The sequence below is a fragment of the Marmota flaviventris genome, chromosome 3 (genome assembly GCF_047511675.1).
Source record: "Marmota flaviventris isolate mMarFla1 chromosome 3, mMarFla1.hap1, whole genome shotgun sequence".
In the NCBI taxonomy this organism is placed as follows: domain Eukaryota; kingdom Metazoa; phylum Chordata; class Mammalia; order Rodentia; family Sciuridae; genus Marmota; species Marmota flaviventris.
In genome coordinates, this window is record NC_092500.1 from 252,405 (window position 1) to 272,644 (window position 20,240).

At 39.9% G+C, this 20,240-nt stretch overlaps 1 long non-coding RNA gene across 1 annotated transcript; it reads right to left on the reverse strand.

Moving 5' to 3' along the window:
• Positions 1-565: 565 nt before the first annotated feature.
• Positions 566-20,228, reverse strand: LOC139705128 (uncharacterized). The gene is made up of 3 exons (XR_011706961.1): positions 19,718-20,228; positions 3,021-3,120; positions 566-638 (listed from the first exon to the last, which is right to left on the reverse strand). It is a non-coding gene; the product is annotated as an uncharacterized lncRNA (long non-coding RNA).
• Between the last annotated feature and the right edge of the window lie 12 nt (positions 20,229-20,240).

Sequence of the window (20,240 nt, forward strand, 5' to 3'; positions counted from 1 at the left end):
ATACTCTACTGTCATGTATAACCAAAAAGAAAAGGATATTAAAAATATTATGAACAACCTTATGCCAATAAATTTGACAACTTAAATTAAATGAACAAATTCCTTGAACAACACAAATTACCAAAATTGAAACAAGAAACAGAAAAATCTGTTTGACCCTGAAGCTATTTTAAAAAGTAAATTCACTATCATAAACACTCCACACCCAGACTTCCTCACTGGCGGATTCTAGTAAGCACTGAAGAGAGAGAACACCAATCCTACACAGGCATTGGGAAAGCAAGGGTAAGAAGCCTCCCAACTCATGCTGTTAAGCCAAGATGCGCTGCTAAGGAACACTGAGAACAGGGACGACACCAGCATCTCCAAAGGAACTGCAGTCCTGGCTCCCAGCCAGCTTCCCGCGGGTCCAGTGCAGCTCTTCAGTGTTCACCTCCTCAGCCGCGGACTAGAAGCCTGAGGCCAAAGTCAGCAGCCCAGAGGACGGAGCCAGGAGCTGCTTCAGGAATCCTGTAACCCATCAGGAGTGAGTCTTGGTCACTCACACCTGAGAAGAGCGGTCAAGGGACAGCTGCCTCATCTAAACATGGGCTCTTACTGTGTTTATCCTCTTCTGTTTTATCCTGTGTTTGGGACACCTGAAATATTTTTTAGTTTATAAGTCACTGGATTTATACACTACTATACATTGGGAACGTTGGTGACAAATGACGTATCTTCTCATGTATAAGTCCCTGGGTGCTATGGCTTTGACCTGAAGTGTCCCCAAAGGCCACGTGTTACAGGCTTAGTCCCCAGGTTGGTGATACTGGGAGGCAATGGGAACTTTAAGAGGTAGGCCCTGGGGAGGTCTTAGGTCACTGGGGTGTGCCCTCCAGGGCAACTGCAGGGTCCCCATCTCCTCTGTGTCCCAGTGAGGTGATCAGTATTGCTCCACCATGCACACTGCCACAGAGTGTGGCCTTGCCACAGGCCCACAGACAATGGGGCCAACCAACTGCCACTGCAGGCTCTACCACCATGAGCCAGAATAACCCTCTTCTCTGTATAAGTTGATTATGTCGCCAGGTATGGTGTTGTACGCCTGCAATCCCAGCGACTCAGGAGGCTGGCAAGTTCAAAGCCAGTCTCAACAATTTAAGAAGGTCCTAAGTAACTTAGCAAGACCTGTCTCAAAAAATGAAAAGGGGGGGCGGGGTTGTGGCTCAGCAGTAGAGCACTTACCTAGCACATGCGAGGCCCTGGGTTCGAGCCTCAGCACCACATAAAAATAAATAAATAAAATAAACATATTGTGTTTGACTATAACTAAAAAGTAAATATTTTTTAAGTATTTATTTTTTAGTTGTAAGTGGACACAAATACCTTTATTTTATTTTTATGTGGTGCTGAGGATCGAACCCAGCGCCTCATGCATGCTAGGTGAGCATTTTACCGCTGAGCTACAACCCCAGCCCAAAAAATAAATATTTTTTTAAAAAAGGACTGGATATGTGTCTCAGTTGTTAAGTGCACTTGGGTTCAAACCCCAATACAAAAAAAAAAAAAAAAAGTTGATTATCTCAGTAACAGAAAGCTGACTAGCACGCTGGGCCAACTGGGTCTGCGCCTGGGCCTGCTGGAGTAAACTGCAGAGTGCACAGGCCTGTGTTTCACACAGGAGGCTGTGACTGCTGGGCTGTCACACAGGTCTCTCTCAGGTATAGGTGTGTTCCAGGTTAACAGAGCACAGAGAAACATGTTGGCCAGCCAAAGGGCCAGACTATAGCAGAAACTGATTATCTCCTAATCGTTTTTTGTTGTTGTTGTTTTTGTGTGTGTGTGTCCTGGGGATTAAGCCCAGGGGTACTTAACCCTTAAGCCACATCTCCAGACCTTTTTTAAATATTTTATTAGAGACAGGGTTTCGCTGAGTTGCTAAGTGCCTAAGTTGCTGAGGCTGGCTTTGAACTTGCACTCCTCCTGCCTCAGCCTTAGCCTCCCAAGCCGCTGGGATTACAGGTGTGTGTCACCTATAATAAATAAATAAATAAAATTATTTTAAAATGATTTTATTTATTTATTTGGCTGGCCTGACTGTGCCTGGCCTGATTGTCCCCTAATCTTATTCTACTATTCCCCCACAATTTTTTTTCTTTTCTTTTTTTTTTTTTTTTTTGAGATGAGATCTTTTTATGTTGCCCAGGCTAGCCTCAAACTCCTGGGCTCAAGTGATTCTCCTGCCTCAGCCTCCTGAGTGGCTGGAATGATAGGCACATACCATGGTACCTGGTTTGAGAACCCCTGGAGTTGCAGGGGTACATGGGGTGCTGGGGTAGAACCCAGGGCCTCACACATGCTAAGCAAGTGCTCTACCATTGAGCAACACCCCCAGCTCAAGAATCCCTGTTGTTGTTTTCTAAATAGTGGTAATGAGCATGCCATTTATTATACTTCTTTGTGTGTGTGGTACTGGGAATTGAACCCAGGGCCCAGCACATACTAGGCAAGCAGAATAGCACTAAACTACACCTCCATCCCAAATCCTTGGTTTTTAATCAGACATTTAGCCCTCAAAAATAGAGCCATTATCTAAGCCTAGGGCTGGCTACCTGCATGTTTTTAGATGCAATTGATAAATGCACAAGATGGTACAGGTGGGGTACTGTGCAATCCAAAGGCCCATGTGATGTAGGCTGTATGCTCACACACAGACAACATTGCTAAAATTTCCCTTACTTAAGTCCCTATTATTCTAGGTCTCTATGATTCACAGCCAGATGTTACCATAATTGCTAGAGTATAAATTTCTACACTGAGGAGAAATTTAGTACTGTTTCATAAGATTTGGTAAAACATATATATTCTATTCTCCCTTTGACATCCTAATCCTAGAGTGGTGGTTCTCAAAATATAGTTCATGGATTCCTGGAGCCCTAAGACACTGAAAGGGCAAAACAATTTGGGTATTATTTATCTTTCTGTGGTATTAACATTTGTGCTGATGGTGCAAAAGTAATGATTGGTAAAACTAGTGGTACCTTGGCACAAGTTATGGTAGTGGTCCCAAAATGTGATAGTAGTTGTTGAACTCCTCACTGTTACTTCTGGAAGGAAAAAGGCAATTCCACTGAAGAATTCCTTGAAGAAGCAAAAAAATAAAAAAAATTTTAAAAAATCATCAACTACATCTCAATACTAAGAAATATACACTATTCAGGGTGAGGACACAGGAAGAATACATAAAGTCCTTCATACTAAGTATGACTGTTGCCAAATTACTTACACAATTACTTACATTGCCAGCTCAACTAGGCACTTTTGTGGAGCACTATTTTTAAAATTTTTTTAAAGGTTCATTTTATTCTGTGATAAAGTCCAAATGGTTATGGATGTCTACATATCAAATAATATAACACTGACTCCACACAGCAAAACTAAAGAAACAGAGAAACATTATTAGCATGAGAATTTGCTTCACGTTTTAAGTCTACAAGTTGTGTGTGCATGTGCATGCAAACAAAAAATATCTGTGACAGCAAGGACAGATAATTCTTTTTGAAGAGTTATGTTTCATAGGAAAAAAACGAAATGGTTCTGCAGCTCATATAAATCTAAAACAGACCTCATGGTTCATTCATTCTTATTTAAACTTCTATTCTGTATAGAGAAAGAACAGAAATGTTAGCATCTTGTAACATAAAAAATTTTTAGATACCCATTGCACAATATTTATTTTTTTTCTGTGAAATTTTTCATAATAACATTTGTGGGGGGCTGGGGATATGGCTCAAGAGGTAGTGCACTCGCCTGGCATGCGGGCGGCCGAGGTTCGATCCTCAGCACCACATACAAACAAAGATGTTGTGTCCGCTGAAAACTAAAAAATAAATATTAAAAATTCTCTCTCTCTCTCTCTCTTTCTTTAAAAAAAATTTTGTGAAGTAAATTTCCTATTCATTGTTAAGTTAGCAAATGTTGCCCATTTATTCTTTAAGATATGCTAAAGGATAACTTTTTTAAAAGTCTAAATCCACTAATATTTTAACTGACATTGCACAAAAGTTCTGAATTAATTTTGAAATACCTGCTATTTCAAAAATGTTCAGCCAGGCACAGTTGTACACACCTGTAATTCCAGTGGCTATAAAGGCTGAGGCGGGAGAATTGCAAGTTTGAGACCAGCCGCAGCAACTTAGCAAGGTCCTGAGCAACTTAGCGAGACTCTATCTTAAAATAAAAAAATAAAAAGGACTAGGGATGTGGCTCAGTGGTTAAGAGCCCCTGGGTTCAATCCATAGTACCAAAAAAATGAAAAATAAAAATTGAAAATAATCATAACATGCTAATTTATGTAAATAATAATATCTTTCTATCACGGTAGAGATTCCATTTTCTTTACATAGGCTCTTATATTTCTCTTAGGGTCATTCCTTAGTCATTTACATTTTCTACTGCTATCATGAGTGAAATATTCTAAACACTGGACCATATAATTATTTTTTAGTGGTTTATAGGTCATAGTATGGATGTTCTGCATATTTGCCAAACATATGATTAATAAATAAGTTCTTTAAAAGTTGATGCTTTGGGATTTTCTAGGTTAAAATTTTATATTGTGTGTAAATGATGATTCTGTAGTATACATCTATGTTCTATACATTATTGCATTGTCTAGAACATTTAAAGCAATTATATAATAATGGTCATAGTATGATTGCCTTTCCCATATTTTAGAAGAAATTCTAAAAGTATTTCCAATTAAATACAATGCTCAGTTTTGGTTTAAGATGGCTATTCTTTATTATATTAAGAATGTATCTTTCTATTCCTAGTTATCTCAGAAAAACTGACGAATACATGTTAAAGTTTACCAAATACCCTTTCAACATTGAGATTATCATTTTTGTATTAGACCAAGAATTACTATATACATTACAAGGACAAATTTGATAATATGGGATAAAAAAATAATATTTGGTCATGGTAGATAGTTCTTTTAATATAATGTGAACTTTGGTAGCACTATTTTTTTAATATTTATTTTTTTAGTTGTAGCTGGACACAGTACCTTTATTTTATTTTTATGTGGTAGGGAGGATCAAACCCAGTGTTAGGCAAGCATTCTACCACTGAGCCACAACCTCAGCCCAGCACTATTTTTACTAGAAAGAACAATTGACAATCTACGGTTATTCATATTTGGATATTTGACAGATACTTTCTCAAAAATGAACAAAATGTGCATGTCACATGAAGGAAAACAACTGACAGTATTTGTTGCCAATAATAAAAATTTGAGGTTGTGGCTCAGCGGTAGAGCTCTTACCTAGCACGTGGAAGGCCCTGGGTTTGATCCTCAGCACCACATAAAAATAAATAAATAAAAATAAAAGTACTGTGTCCAACTACAATTAAAAAATAAATATTAATTGAGATTTTTTTTTTTTTTAGTGGTACTGGGGATTGAACCCAGGACCTTGTGCATGCAAAGCAAGGAAGCACTCTACCAACTGAGCTCTATCCCCAGCCCTAAAATTTGAGTTTTTAAGTAAAAAATTAGAATTCTGGAAAATCTGTGTCTATCACCATAAGCTTTGTTTCCCAACATTTAAAGATTTTTCTGATGAGTTTGTGGCAACATTAACAAGGATGATTTCTTCTTGAAGTGGGGATGGGTACTAGGGATTGAACTCAGGGGCACTTGACCACTGAGCCACATCCCCAGCCCTATTTTGTATTTTATTTAGAGACAGGGTCTCACTGAGTTGCTTTGTGCCTCGCTGTTGCTCAGTCTGATGATTTGCCTGTCTCAGCCTCCCGAAGGGTGAATCTGTTTTGAGGGGTGCCCACTGGGGATTAAACCAAGGGGTACTTTACCACAGAGCTACATCCCCAGTCTTTCTTTTTTAATTTAAATTTGTTTGTTTGTTTGTTTATTTAATGTGGTGCTGAGGATGCAACCCAGTGCCTCACACATGCTAGGCAAGCACTCTGCCACTGAGCCACAACCCCAGCCCCTTCCCTATTCTTTCTATTTTTTTTTTTTTTTTTTTTTGAGATAGGGTCTCACAAGGTTGCTCAGGACCTCACTTAGATGCTGAGGCTGGCCTTGAATCTGTAATCCTCCTGCCTCATTCTCCCCAGTTTCTGGGATTGCAGGCATGTACCCATACCCAGCAACAAAAATTATTTTAAAAATATTATGTAATAAAACCTGTCAAAATGTGGCTGCATATAACTCAGTGCACCAAAGTTTTCTGAATGACCAGCATATATGTTCCAAAATTATGCATGAGTCAAATATCCATTTAGCATGCAAAATAGACCAATGTATTTTTAAATAACAAAGGATAATGATATAGTTTTACATTACAAATTGCAACTGACATTTAAGAAAATACCTTTTGCTGAGGCTATAGTTCAGTGCTACAGCACTTGTCTAGAATGCTACAGGCTCTGGGTCCAGCCTGGGTTTGAGGAAAAAAGGAAGGAAGGGAGGGAGGGAGAGAGGGAGAGAGGGAGGGTGGATGGATTAACTCATCAAGTCTTAGTGAAATGTCAAAGAAGATACACAATTATCTGAAAAGTTATTGAAAACTTTCCCAACTACAAATCTGTATGAGACCAGATTTTCTTCACATATTTCAACCAAAACAACATACTGCAAGAGTCAGTGCAGCAGACACTGGAAACCAGCTGTCCTCAACTAAGTCAGATGTTAAATCTGAGAGGGCTGGGGGTACAGTTCAGTGGTAGACGACTTGCCTAGCATGTACAAGGTCCTGGGTTCAATCCCCAATACTGGGGGAAGAAACAGAAAGAAACTTGTGAAAAATGTAAAAACAGTGTTACTATCTCAGCCCATTTTGTGCTGTGGTGACAATAACTGAGAATGGGAAACTTAGAATGACTACACCTCTACTGGCTCGTAGTTATGGAGGTTAAGAAGTTCAAGGGACTGGAGTCGTAGCTCAGTGGGAAAGCACTTGCAAGTGAGAGGGACTGGGTTCGATCCTAGCACCACATAAAAACAAATAAAGGCATTGAGTCCATATACAACTAAAAAATAAAATTAAAAAAAAAAGAAGTTCAAGGGGAGGACTGCATCTGATGAAGGTCTTCTTGTCTCATTATCCCATGGTGGAAGGAGAAGAACAAGAGAGAAGAAGATCCAGAGAAGACACAAGATCAAACTCACAGTCTCAGGAGGTATAAGTGGCAATAATTGAGTCATGAAGCTGAGCACAGTGGCACGTGCCTGTAATCCCAGAGAGTTGGGAGGCTGAGGCAAAGGACTGAAAATTCAAGACCACCCTCAGTAGCTTAGGGATAAAAATTAAAAGGACACGAGAAGTAGCTTGTTAATAGAGAATCCCTGGGTACAATCCCCAGTACTGAAAAAAGAGCATCATGAAGGTAGGTACCCTATGACCTGAGCATCTCCCATAAGTACCCCACCTCCCAACATTCTTGTACTGTGAATTAAGTTTCCAATGCATGCTTTTTTTTTTTTTGGGGGGGGGGACATTCTTGGAAATTACAGTAGCCACTCTTATCATTAAAACTTTATTTTAAATAGTTATTTTTCATAAGATATTGTTTATGTTAACATGTAAAGGTTTACTATTATTTAAAATGATTAAGTAAAATACTCCTTCATGAATATACCATACTTCAAGTATCCAGAGGGGAAAATCAAATCACATTGTAATGGAGTCCACTTTATGCTATGAGTACAAACCTTTCACTTGACCACAAGTGGATTATTTTTTTATTTATTCTAATTAGTTACACATGACAGTAAAAAGCATTTTCACAATCATATATAAATGGAGTATAACTTCTCATTCTTTTGGTTGTACATGATGTAGAATCACACCAGTCATGTGGTCATATACATACATAGGATAATAATGTCTGATTCATTCTACTATCCTTCCTACCCTAAACCACCTCCCCTCCCTTCACTCCCCTCTGCCTAATCCAAAGTATTTCTACTTTTCCCTAGCCACCCCCTCTTATTGTGAATTAGCATCTGCATATCAGAGAGAACATTTGGCCTTTGGTTTTTGGGGATTGGCTTATTTCACTTAGCATAGTATTCTCTAGCTCCATCCATTTACCTACAAATGCCATAATTTCATTCTTTTCTAAGGCTGAGTAATATTCCATTGTGTATATGAACCACATTTTCTTTATCCATTCTTCTGTTGAAGGGCACCTAGGTTGGTTCCATAGTTTGGCTATTATGAATTGAGCTGAACATGGATGTGACTGCATCACTGTAGTATGCTGAATTTTTAAAAATATTTTTTTTAGTTATCAATGGACCTTTATTTTCTTTTTTGATATGCAGTGCTGAGAATTAAACCTAGTGCCTCACACATGCTAGGCAAGCACTCTGCCACAGAGCCACAACCCCAGCCCAATATGCTGATTTTAAGTCCTTTTGGTATAAACCAAGGAGTGGGATAGCTGGGTCAAATGGGGGTTTCATTCCAAGTGTTCTTAGGAAACGACATACTACTTTCCATAGTGGTTGCACCAATTTGTAGTCCCACCAGCAATGTATGAGTGAACCTTTCCCACCACATCCTTGCCAATATTTGTTGTTGTTTGTATTCTTTTTAATATTTTTAATTTTTTTATTATAGGTGGACACAATATCTTTGTTTATTTATTTTTATGTGGTGCTGAGGATCAAACCCAGTGGCTCACATGTGTGAGGCAAGCACTCTGCCACTGAGCCACAACACCAGCCTTGTTGCTTGTTTTCTTGATAATTGCCATTCTGACTGGAGTGAGATAAAATATTATTGATTGAGTTATTTATTTTTTTATGTTAAGTTTTTTGAGTTCTTTATACATCCTGGAGATTAATGCTCTATCTGAGGTGCAGGTGGTAAAGATTTTCTACCATTCTGTAGGCTCTCTCTTCATGTTATTGTTTCCTTTGCCGCAAAAAGCTTTTGTTTGAACCAATCCCATTTATTGATTCTTGATTTTATTTCTTGTGCTTTAGGAATCATTATGGAAGTCAGGTCCAAAGCTGACATGATGAAGATTTGGGTCTGCTTTTTCCTCTATTAGGTGCATAGTCTCTGGTCTAATTCCTAGGTCCTTGATCCACTTTGAGTTGAGTTTTGTGCAGGGTGAGAGAGTTTTAATTTCATTTTGCTGCATATGGATTTCCAGTTTTCCCAGCACCATTTGTTGAATGTATGTTTCTCCAATGTATGTTTTGGGCGCCTTTATCTAGTATGAGATAACTTGTGTTTATGTGTGTTTGTCTCTGTCTTCTATTCTCTACCACTGATCTATATGTCTATTTTGGTGCCAGTACCATGCCATTTTTGTTACTATAGCTCTGCAGTATAGTTTAAGTTTTGGTATTTGGTAGTTTTGATGCCTCTTGCTCCATTCTTCTTGCTAATGATTGCTTTGTTTATTCTCGTTCTCTTATTTTTCCAAATGCATTTCATGATTGCCTTTTCTATTTCTGTGAGGAATGTCATTGGGATTTTGGTTGGAATTGCATTAAATCTATATAACACTTTTGATAGTAAGGTCATTTTGACAATATTAATTCTGCCTATCCAAGAACAAGGGAGATCTTTCCATCTTTTCAGGTCTTCTTTAATTTCTTTCTTTAGTGTTCTACAGTTTTTATTGTAGAGATCTTTCATCTCTTTTGTTAGGTTGATCCCCAAGTTTTATTATTATTATTATTATTATTATTATTATTATTATTTTAAAGAGAGAGAATTTTTTTAAATATTTATTTTTTAGTTTTTCGGCGGACACAACATCTTTCTTTGTATGTGGTGCTGAGGATCGAACCTGGGCCACAAGTATGCCAGGCGAGCGTGCTACCACTTGAGCCACATCCCCAGCCCTTTATTATTATTATTATTATTTTTAAAGAGAGAGAGAGAGAGAATTTTTTTTAATATTTATTTTTTAGGTTTCAGCGGATACAACATCTTTGTTTGTATGTGGTGCTGAGGATCGAACTCTCACGCATGCCAGGCGAGCGCCCTACCGCTTGAGCCACATCCCCAGCCCCTATTATTATTTTTTGAGGCTATTGTAAATGAGGTAGTTTTCCTAATTTCTCTTTCAAAGGATTTGTCACTGTGTACAGAAATTTGATTTATGAGTGTTGACTTTATATCCTACTACATTGCTGAATTCATTTATTAGTTCTAGAAGTTTTCTGGTAGAATTTTGTGGATCCTCTGCTGCTCCTGACCCACGGGGGCAGGTGAACTTAAGGTCACTCATGTGAATTTCTAAGGACACCAAATAAAACACACTCACTTCACCTTTAAACAAACTTCAGAACGGCTCGTCTGCTCTAGGCCTCAAGGTCCCTAAATGGGAGAGCAAGGGATAGTCATGAGAGGCTGGCGAGAGACAGGGGGAGAGAGAGAGGGAGAGAGGGAGAGAGGGAGAGAGGGAGAGAGGGAGAGAGAGGGAGAGAGGGAGAGAGAGAGAGGGAGAGAGAGGGAGAGAGGGAGAGAGAGGGAGAGAGGGAGAGAGAGAGAGAGGGAGAGCGAGAGAGCACGAGAGCACATTGGTTTGGAAGTGGGCTTTTATTAGGAGCACCATCATTCTTAGATAAAGTTCCATCCAAAAAAATAAGAAGGGGCGGAGTTACAAGGGACATGTGAGTGTAATTAACCCAAGGGCTGTAGAGTGACACCAAGACACATCCTCAAACTTCTGGAACCCAGGCAATGTCCAAGTCACTACAAGATGTTGTGATAGTCAAAGCCTCTCCACTCCAAGAGGGAAGACGCGAATCATTCAAAGTGGCTCCCCACAACCCTCTAAGTATAGAATCATGTTGTCAGCAAATAGTGATAGCTTGAGTTCTTCTTTTTCTATTCATATTCCTTAATTTCTTTTGTCTAATTGCTCTGGCTAGAGTTTCATGGACTAAGTTGAATAGAAGTGGTAAAAGAGGGCATCCCTGTCTTGTTCCAGTTTTTAGGGGGAATGCTTTCAACTTTTTTTCCATTTAAAATGATGTTGGGGGCTGGGGCTGTAGCTCAGTGGTAAAGCACTTGCCTCACATGTGTAAGGCACTGGGTTTGATCCTCAGTACCACATAAAAATAAATAAAGATATTGTGTGTCCATCTACAACTAAAAAAATATTTTAAAAAATAAATAAAAATAAAATGATGTGGGGCTGGGGTTATGGCTCAGTGGTAGAGTGCTCACCTCATATGTGCAAGGCCCTGGGTTTGATCCTCAGCACCACATAAAAATAAATAAAAAAATAAAAGTTATTGTGTACGAACTACCAAAAAATAAATATTAAAAAAATTTTAAAAAGTAAAATGATCTTGGCCTTGTGTTTTGCATAGATAGCTTTTACAATGAGAGGTATGTTCCTATTATCCCTAGTTTTTCTACTGTTTTGAACATGAAGGGATGCTATATTTTGTCAAATGCTTTTTCTTAATCTATTGAGATGATCATGAGTCTTATCTTTAAGTCTGTTGATGTGATTAATTACATTTATTGATTTCCATATGTTGAACCAATCTTGCATCCCTGAGATGAACCCCACTTGATCGTGGTGCACTATCTTTTTAAATATGTTTTTGTATTCAGTTTTCCAGAATTTAATTGAGGATTTTTGCATCTATGTTCATCAGGGATATTGGTCTGATTTTGTTCCCTTGATGTGTCTTTGTCTGGTTTTGGTATGATGGTGACACTACCCTCATAGAATGAGTTTGGAAGGGTTCCCTCATTTTTTCTTTCATGGAATAATTTGAGGAATATTGGTATTAATTCTTCTTTGAAGGTCTTGTCTCAGCTGAGAATCCATCTGGTCCTGGGCTTTTCTTGATTGGTAGGCTTTTGATGGTATCTTCTGTTTCTTTTTGCTTGAAATTAATGTGTTTAAATTATGTATGTCCTCCTGATTCAGTTTGGGTAAGTCATGTCACTAGAAATTCATCAATGTCTTCAGGATTTTTTATTTTATTGGAGTATAAATTCTTTAGTATAAATTATTTAGTTCTATAGTTTGTTCAAAATAGTTTCTAATTATCTTCTGTATTTCAGTAGTACCATTGTGATATTTCCTTTTTTATCATGAATTTTAGTAATTTGAGTTTTCTTTCTCTTTCTCTTCATTAGCATGGCAAAGGGTTTATAAATTTTATCTATTTTTTCAAGGACCTATTTTGCCAATTTTTTAAATTGTTTCTTTTGTTTCAATTTCATTGATTTCAGCGCTGATTTTAACTATTTCCTGTATTCTACTGCTCTTGGTATTGATTTGTTCTTCTTTTTCTAAGGCTTTGAGATGTAATGTTAGGTCATTTATCTATTGACTTTCTATTATTTTAATGAATGAGCTTAATACAATGAACTTTCCTCTTAGCACTGTCTTCATAGTGTCCCAGAGATTTTGATATGTTGTATCATTGTTTTCATTTATCTCTAAGTATTTTATTTCATCCCTGATTTCTTCTGATATCCATTCATCATCCAATAGCATATTATTTAGTCTCCAGGTGTTAAAGTATCTTCTAATTTTTATTTTAATATTTTATTATTTCTAATTTCATTCCATTATGATCTGATAGAATGCCAAGGTAGTATCTATTTTTTCGCATTTGCTGAGAGTTTCTTTGTGGCATATGGTTTATTTTAGAGAAGGATCCATGTGCTGCTGAGTAGAAAGTGTATTTACTCATTGACGGATGAAATATTCTATGTATGTTAAGTCCAAATTATTGGTTGTATTATTTAGTTCTATAATTTGTTCAGTTTTTGTTTGGAAGATCTATCCAGTAGTGAGAGAGGTGTGTTAAAGTCACCCAGTGTTTTTGTGTTGTGGTCTATTTGATTCTTGAAATTGAGAAGGGTTGTTTGTTGTACATAGATGCTCCATTGTTTGGGGCATAAATATTTGTGATTGTTATGTCTTGTTGATATATAATTCTCTTAAGCAGTATGAAATGTCCTTCTAACTTTGGCTTGAAGTTCATTTTATCTGAGGATGGAAACCCCGGCTTGTTTACATGGTCCATGTGAGTGATATGTTTTCTCCCATCCTTTCACCTTCAGTCTGTGGATGTCTTTGCCTTGGAGACAACATATTGTTGGATCTTGTTTTCTAATCAATCTGCCAGTCTGTGTCTTTTGATTGATGAGTTTAGGCCATTAACATTCAGGGTTATTATTGAGATATGATTTGTATTCCTGGTCATTTTAGTTTATTTCTAGTTTTTAATTTGACTTAGTTTCTCCTTTGCCTTTTCCTTTAGTGTAGTCCCTCCCTTTGCTGGTTTTCACTTTTTTCTTTCATTTCCTCCTCATGGAATATTTTGCTGAAAATGTTCTGTCATACAGGCTTTCTAGTTGGGAATTCTTTTAATTTTTGTTTATTATGGAGGGTTTTTATTTCATCTTCAAATCTGAAGCTTAGTTTTGCTATACATAAAATTTTTGGTTGGGATCCATTTTCTTTCAGAGCTTGGTATGTGTTGTTCCAGGACCCACCTCTGAGGGTCTGGGCTGAGATACCAGCTGAGGCCCAAATTGGTTTTCCCCTATATGTAATCTAATACTTTTCTCTTGTGGCCTTTAAAATTCTATCCTTTTCCTATAAGCTAGGCATTTTTATTATAATGTGCCTTGGTGTACATTTAGGGTCCTGTAAGCATGGTTTATTTTAAAACTGACATTTTTCCCTCCTCTTCTTCCCCTTCCCTTCCCTAATAGTGGGGAAAACATGGCTACCATTTTTCCAACCCTGGCTAAGCTACCATGTCCTTCATACCTGGAAGGATATCACTACCCACCAGACTAAAAAAATTCCAGACCCGGGCCTGGAGCAATGGCTCCTTCAAGGACATCTAATGGACATAAATTAATTCTATCTACTGATGATATTTGGACCCCTGCACTTGTATTCCTATTTTAAAGGCCCTGTGTTTCCCCTGGGAAAGAGAATCACAGCCTCTGGGACAGGAGATTCCTGTGTTTCTCCTTTACTTGCAAATCAGTAAGGTGTTTTTTCTTTTTCTCAAAATCTTGTCTTTATTATTAGGTCTGTAATGGAGATAAGGATCAAGCTTGCAGTATCAACATCCAAGGAAGAAAAATCAGGCTGAACTCAGAACTTTCTTTTTTTTTAGAGAGAGAGAGAGAAGTTTTTAACATTTATTTTTTAGTTATCGGCAGACACAACATCTTTGTTTGTATGTGGTGCTGAGGATCGAACCTGGGCCGCACGCATGCCAGGTGAGCACACTACCGCTTGAGCCACATCCCCAGCCCCTGAACTCAGGACTTTCTAACTGCAATATTTAAGGACTAGGACACATGGAGTGAGGGGCTGAATGTTGTGAGTAAAATCCATACCTTAATCCTGGCAAGTGTTACCTTGTTTGAAAACAGAATCTTTGGAAATCTGATATGGGGTCCCCTCTTATCCTCTGAGAGTTTTGTTTCTATTCTTGAATAAATCTTACTCCTTTCGCTCTTAAAAAAAAATAGGGGCTGGGGTTGTGGCTCATTGGAAGTGTGCTTGCCTTGCATGCGTGGGGCACTGGGTTCAATCCTCAGCACCACATTAAAAAAAATAAGATAAAGGTATTGCATCCATCTACAACTAAAAAAAATTTTTTTTAAAGAATCTTTGGTGAGGTGATTAAGGATTCCGAGATAAGGAGATCATTTGGTTTATCCAGGTGGACCCTAATGCAATCATAAATTCCTCATAAAAGAGAGGCAAAAGGACATTGAGCAGATGAATGAAGAAGATGCAGCTTGACTATGGTGACAGAGATCAGAAGGGTGCTGCCACAAGCTAAAGAATGCTTATAGTAGGCCTGGATTGTGACTCAGTGGTAGAGCGCTTGCCTTGCATGTGTGAGGCACTGGGTTCGGTCCTCAGCATCGCATAAAAATAAATAAAGGTCCATCAACAACTACTAAGATATTTAGAAAAAAAAAAAAAAAAAGAATGCCTATGACACAAAGAGCAGGTTTTCCCTGAAGCCTCTGGAGGAAGTGCAACCTTACCCTCACCTTGATTTCTGGCCTCCTGAACTATGAAAGAATAAACTTCTGTTATTTTATGTCACTAAGTTTATGGTAACTTGTTACAGCAACAATTGGAAATTAACACAGTTACCCAAGAGTATTATGCCTAGTCAATTTATTTTTCTGTCACCAGCATATGGATACTAATCAAGTCATGGGTAAAAATTAGCTCAATTAGGATTCACAATCCTAACAGATCCAATACATTTAACATAACTTCTCTTTATAATTTGATGCATGTATACACTGCATAACCAACACCACAATCAAATTAATGATCACACCTATAACCATCCACACTGTACTTCAGGTGCCCAGAACCTGCTTATCTTATAACTCAAAGTTTGCACCCTTTGACCAACATCTCCCCATTTCTCCTACCTCCAAGCCAGGTTACACTGCTCTCTCTGATGCTTCTATTCCTTATGTAAGTGACATCATACAGCATTTGTCTTTCTGTGTCTGGCTTATTCACTTAGTATGTTTTCTAGGTTCATTCATGTTGTTAAAAATTGAAAGATTTGGGACTGGAATTGTGGCTCACTGGTAGAACACTTGCCTAGAAAGTGTGAGGCACTGAGTTTGATCCTTAGCTCCACATAAAAATAAATAAATAAAATAACGGTATTGTGTCCATCTACAACTAAAAAAATTTTTTAATTGAAACATTCCCTTCTTTTTGTGGCTGAGTAAAATTCCATCATATATCACACTTCCTTTATCCATTAGTCCCTGGATGGACACTGGGGTTGATTTCTTGTCTCGGCTGTTGGGAACAGTGCTGGTAAGCAGACCCTGCAGGCTCCTGCTGTACCAGAGAGCTCCTGGGGCAGGAAGTACAAAAACACAGATACGTGGCAGGTGCCTTAGAGGCAGCTCTGTGGGTCCACAGCAATTTAAGGTGGAATGAGGTCCTTCAATGGGAAGGCTGGTCACCACCTCTACAAGAGAATTGGTGCAAGAAATACAGCAAGTAGAGTTGCCACTGCTGCTGAGGCACCCAGGGATGTAAGCAACATTCATCATGACCCTCCCCTGCCTCACCAGCTGGGTACCACAGCTTGCCTAATGAGGTACCCAGACCTTCCCCCCTGAGGGGTATGAGCCCCTGCTGTTGACAGTGTTTGCTGCACTAGTACCTCTCATGGAAGTACTCCAATGCACAACTCCTCTAAGTGCCAGTTGTGTGGTAACACTCAACAGCCTCCTAACAGCCAGGGTCTGTTATCCCTTCCTCTTTTGCCTGCAAGTCCACCAGCAAGAGCTCAGAATGATATAGTTGTGTCTGCAGATTCAGGTCCAGCATCCTTCCCTGCCCATCAGTGGGATCCCCTCATGCAAACAGCCCAACTCCAGTGGATCCTAAGGCTGTGGAGACAGAGCATGTTTTACATGTGAGTTGCTAGACGATGGTGAGAAATAGTTAATTCCAGCCTCTAGGTTCGTGGACCTGTGTTTTTGCTCCCCAATCCTCACCTGCTGACTCTTAGTGGATCAGCATCACATATGGGGTTTTGATTCAGTGCACATACCCCAACTTCTCAGGATACTGTCCCAAAGCCAAGACCTTAGCTCAGCCTTTAGAGGTCATTCTAGGGCTGGGGTTATGGCTGGTGGTAGAGTGCTTGGCTAGCATGCACAAGGCACTGGGTTTGATCCTCAGCACCACATAAATGTAAAACAAAGATATTGTGTCCACCTAAAATTTAAAAATAAATATTAAAAAAAGAGGTCATTCTATCTTTCCATTAGACTAGCTTCTTGTGGGTAATGCAGGACCTCAGAGAAGCGGTGGATCCATGGCATTCCACATATTGCCACATCCCTTTCACTGTAAGAGAGTTTTTTGGCCTGAGGCAATGTTATACATGATCCCACGCTGGTAAACTAAGCATTCTCTAACTGTGGATAGGGAAGGCAAATCCACACTCAGAGTAGTTTTCAGTTCCAATGAGGATAAATCAGCCAGGAACAGTGTTGCACACCTGTAATCCCAGCAGCTCATGAAGCTGAGGCAGGAGGATCACAAGTTCATAGCTAGCCTCAGCAAAAGCAAAGCACTAAGAAACTCAGCAAGACCCTGTCTCTAAATAAAATACAAAATAGGGCTGGACATATGACTCAGTGCTTAGTGCCCCTGAGTTTAATCCCCAGTTCCAAAAAAAAAAAAAAAAAGATGAATGGGATAGAAAGGGTGGGCTGTAACCAACCTGCTAGAGTGACTAGCTGATATTGTCTACAAATGGCAGTACAACAGAAGCTCAGCTTGATCTCAGCTGCTAACAGGTCAGTCAACAGCAGTAATAACTAGAGGAGTTATCATTATGCTCTAACTTGATAAGAGCGAGCCCGAGTTAGTAGGCAAAACCTGCATTCCTGTTACCATGGCACCTCCAACCATGAGCTAGCTCACTGTATAGTACAGGAAGGCAGAGGCTGGTATCTCTGTCTTGTTCAGTGACTCCCCTGCCATGAGGAGGCACAAAGATGCACACATGCTGTGACCACTCCCTGGGTCACAGCTGTTTCCCCAGACCTCCAGTCTCTAGTCTTCTGCTCTGGCCCTTTCCTGACCAACCAACACTGTCACACCCAGGATTCCACCTGAACTTCCATAAGCTCCATCTACTCACTCTGCACCAAGTGATAGCCACGGCACTGCATGAGGTTCTGCTCACAGAAGATTCCCCTTATCATCACCCTGAATGGGACTGCCACACAGCAAGCAGCAGTTCATTTTCAGCTCGTAATACATCAAGATGACCCACTGTGAACCGGACCTGATTTTTATTTTCTGTTGATAGACAGGCATTGGTGCAACAAGGTAGGAGGTGTGGGACCACAGTCACCTTGTCCTGTAGATGACTGCTCCCTCGTGGAAAAGGTTGGCTCCATTCCCAAGGATACCTTTTTCATTGAACAATGAATGAATTATTCTTATTACTTGGTAGATATGACAATGTCTATCCCAGGACAAGCAGACTGAGTTGCAAGGTCATTTGGTGCCCCAATCAGGTGTTCAGCCTCTACTTGGGTGTGGTAGCATGCCAGGGGCTGTTTTTACCTGGCAAGTGATCTTACCAGGTGTACTACAAACCTCCTACTGAGGCTTGCTAGAGGTACCACTTAGGGCCTTTTCTTCCACAGATGAGCCCAACCCAGCCCACTGGTTCTGCTAAATGGCAGGGGAGCCCATCCCCCAATCTAGATCTTCAGGAAAGACTTCTTTTTCTCTATGCCCCACTCAAAACTGGCAGTTTACCAAGCTAGCTCCAAAATGGGGCTATATATATATATATATAGAGAGAGAATATATTAGTATATTCTCTAGTAAATTCTGGCTCCAAGTAGAGAAGTTCATTAAAGTGCTATGCCTCTTTCTTCTTGATTGGGATGCATAATACAATAACTCCTTACCTCAGAGGCAATGCCCCAGCTTCCCCTAGAACATTGTACCACTAAGATACAACAGATTCTATAACTTTGGAGGCTATATCCTCTAACATTTATGGTCTGAGCATAAATGTTAGAGCATAAATGTTTATGAGCATCAGTGTCACTTCCTTCTTCACCATGTCAAATTAGTATGACGTCATTTATGACTTGTGGAGTGTCCAGATGATAAGGTCCTTACAGACTATGTTGTAACAGAAAACAGGAGAGTTAAAACAGCCTTGGAGCCACATAATGCATATGGCTGTCCTTCCCATATAAATGTTATCTGCTTTAGATCCTCTTTACTATTGGGAATTGAAAATAACGTTCAGTATATCAGTCACTTCATTATCAATGACAGAGGTGCATTAATTGGTTCCAATAAAGACATCACACCAGGCATGGCTGCTGAGATTGGGAACACTACTTGGCTAAGTCTATGATAGTCCACCTTCATTTACATGAATATATTTGGATTTTCAGGGACCATCTAGGTGAAATGAAAGAGTGAAATGAAGGAGTGAAATGGGAAGGTGACACAATTCATACAAATTCACCTGGAAGGCAGTGTTGCTTCTGATTTACTACCCTGGGGGGACCACTAGGGTGGGGAGTTTCTACTTTGCTCCTCCTGCCACATGGTTCTTACTCCACAAGTCAGGGATGAATGTATGAGCTCTGCTTACTGTTAGGTATAACCATCCAAGCACACATTAGGACCAGGGAAACTACCACAAGGAGTTGGGGCAGAATTCCATTTTTCATGAGATTTTCATAAGCCCCTACTCTAATCAGAAGACCAGGATGCTTCAGGTGCCCTGGCGTCAGCTCAAGTCCTGTGTCTAATCTTCGGAGTTCTGGATAATCCCTTTTCCATAACAAATTAGTTATTTAAGTGCCTCTAGGCACCTTTAGGGGAGGAGTGGGGAAATATTTCTTGTGTATACTTATGGTAGCACTCTAGAATCTGTCCTCAAGGGAACCCTCCCTTTCAATCAATGGGCTTTGGGGTCTCAGAACTGGCTCAGATTTAAATGGAGTGAGGGATCAAGATTTTCTGCGGCAGCAACTGACATTTGCCTTCCCATTCTTGATTTCTTTCTGGTCATTCGAGTTAGTTAGCTGCCCATGTGTTTTATCCCAAAGAGCACCGAGGTTCAACACAAGCTGCCACAAATCGTAGTGGGTCAAACCTCCTGACTGCCACACCCACATGCACTTACCATGGGATGCCCTCCTGGGAAGTGAGTCTGAGCACTGCAAACAGCCTAGGTGGGCCAAGGAGAACTTACAAAACCCCAGATGTCTGCTCCAGAGCTTGATTCTGCAATTGATTCTAGGTCTGGAACCAATCACAGAATTGGTCAGTGAAGGACGCGCAAAGACGACAACTTCAAGCGGCAGCCAAGGTTTCATGACTCTGAGTTGCCAGGAGTCATCGGAACTGTTTAAACAGCCCCATTCTTTCACTCGCACGACAAACGTTTATTGCACGCACCATATACCCCCACTTCCCTCAACCTAGACGTGCGTCTCTCACGCATCCTAAGACTCTAAACCACACTGCCCAGAACAGCAACGCTGTGCGGGAGCCCCAAGGGCTCACCTCCACCCGTCCGAGCCTCCCGCAGGATCCTGCAGAGGGCGCGCCCCGCCCACGTGTCGTAAGCCTCACCGCTCACTCTTCTGATTGGCCAATACACTTTCTTAGTTCCGGGCCGCGGTCCACACAGCTCCCGGTCTTTC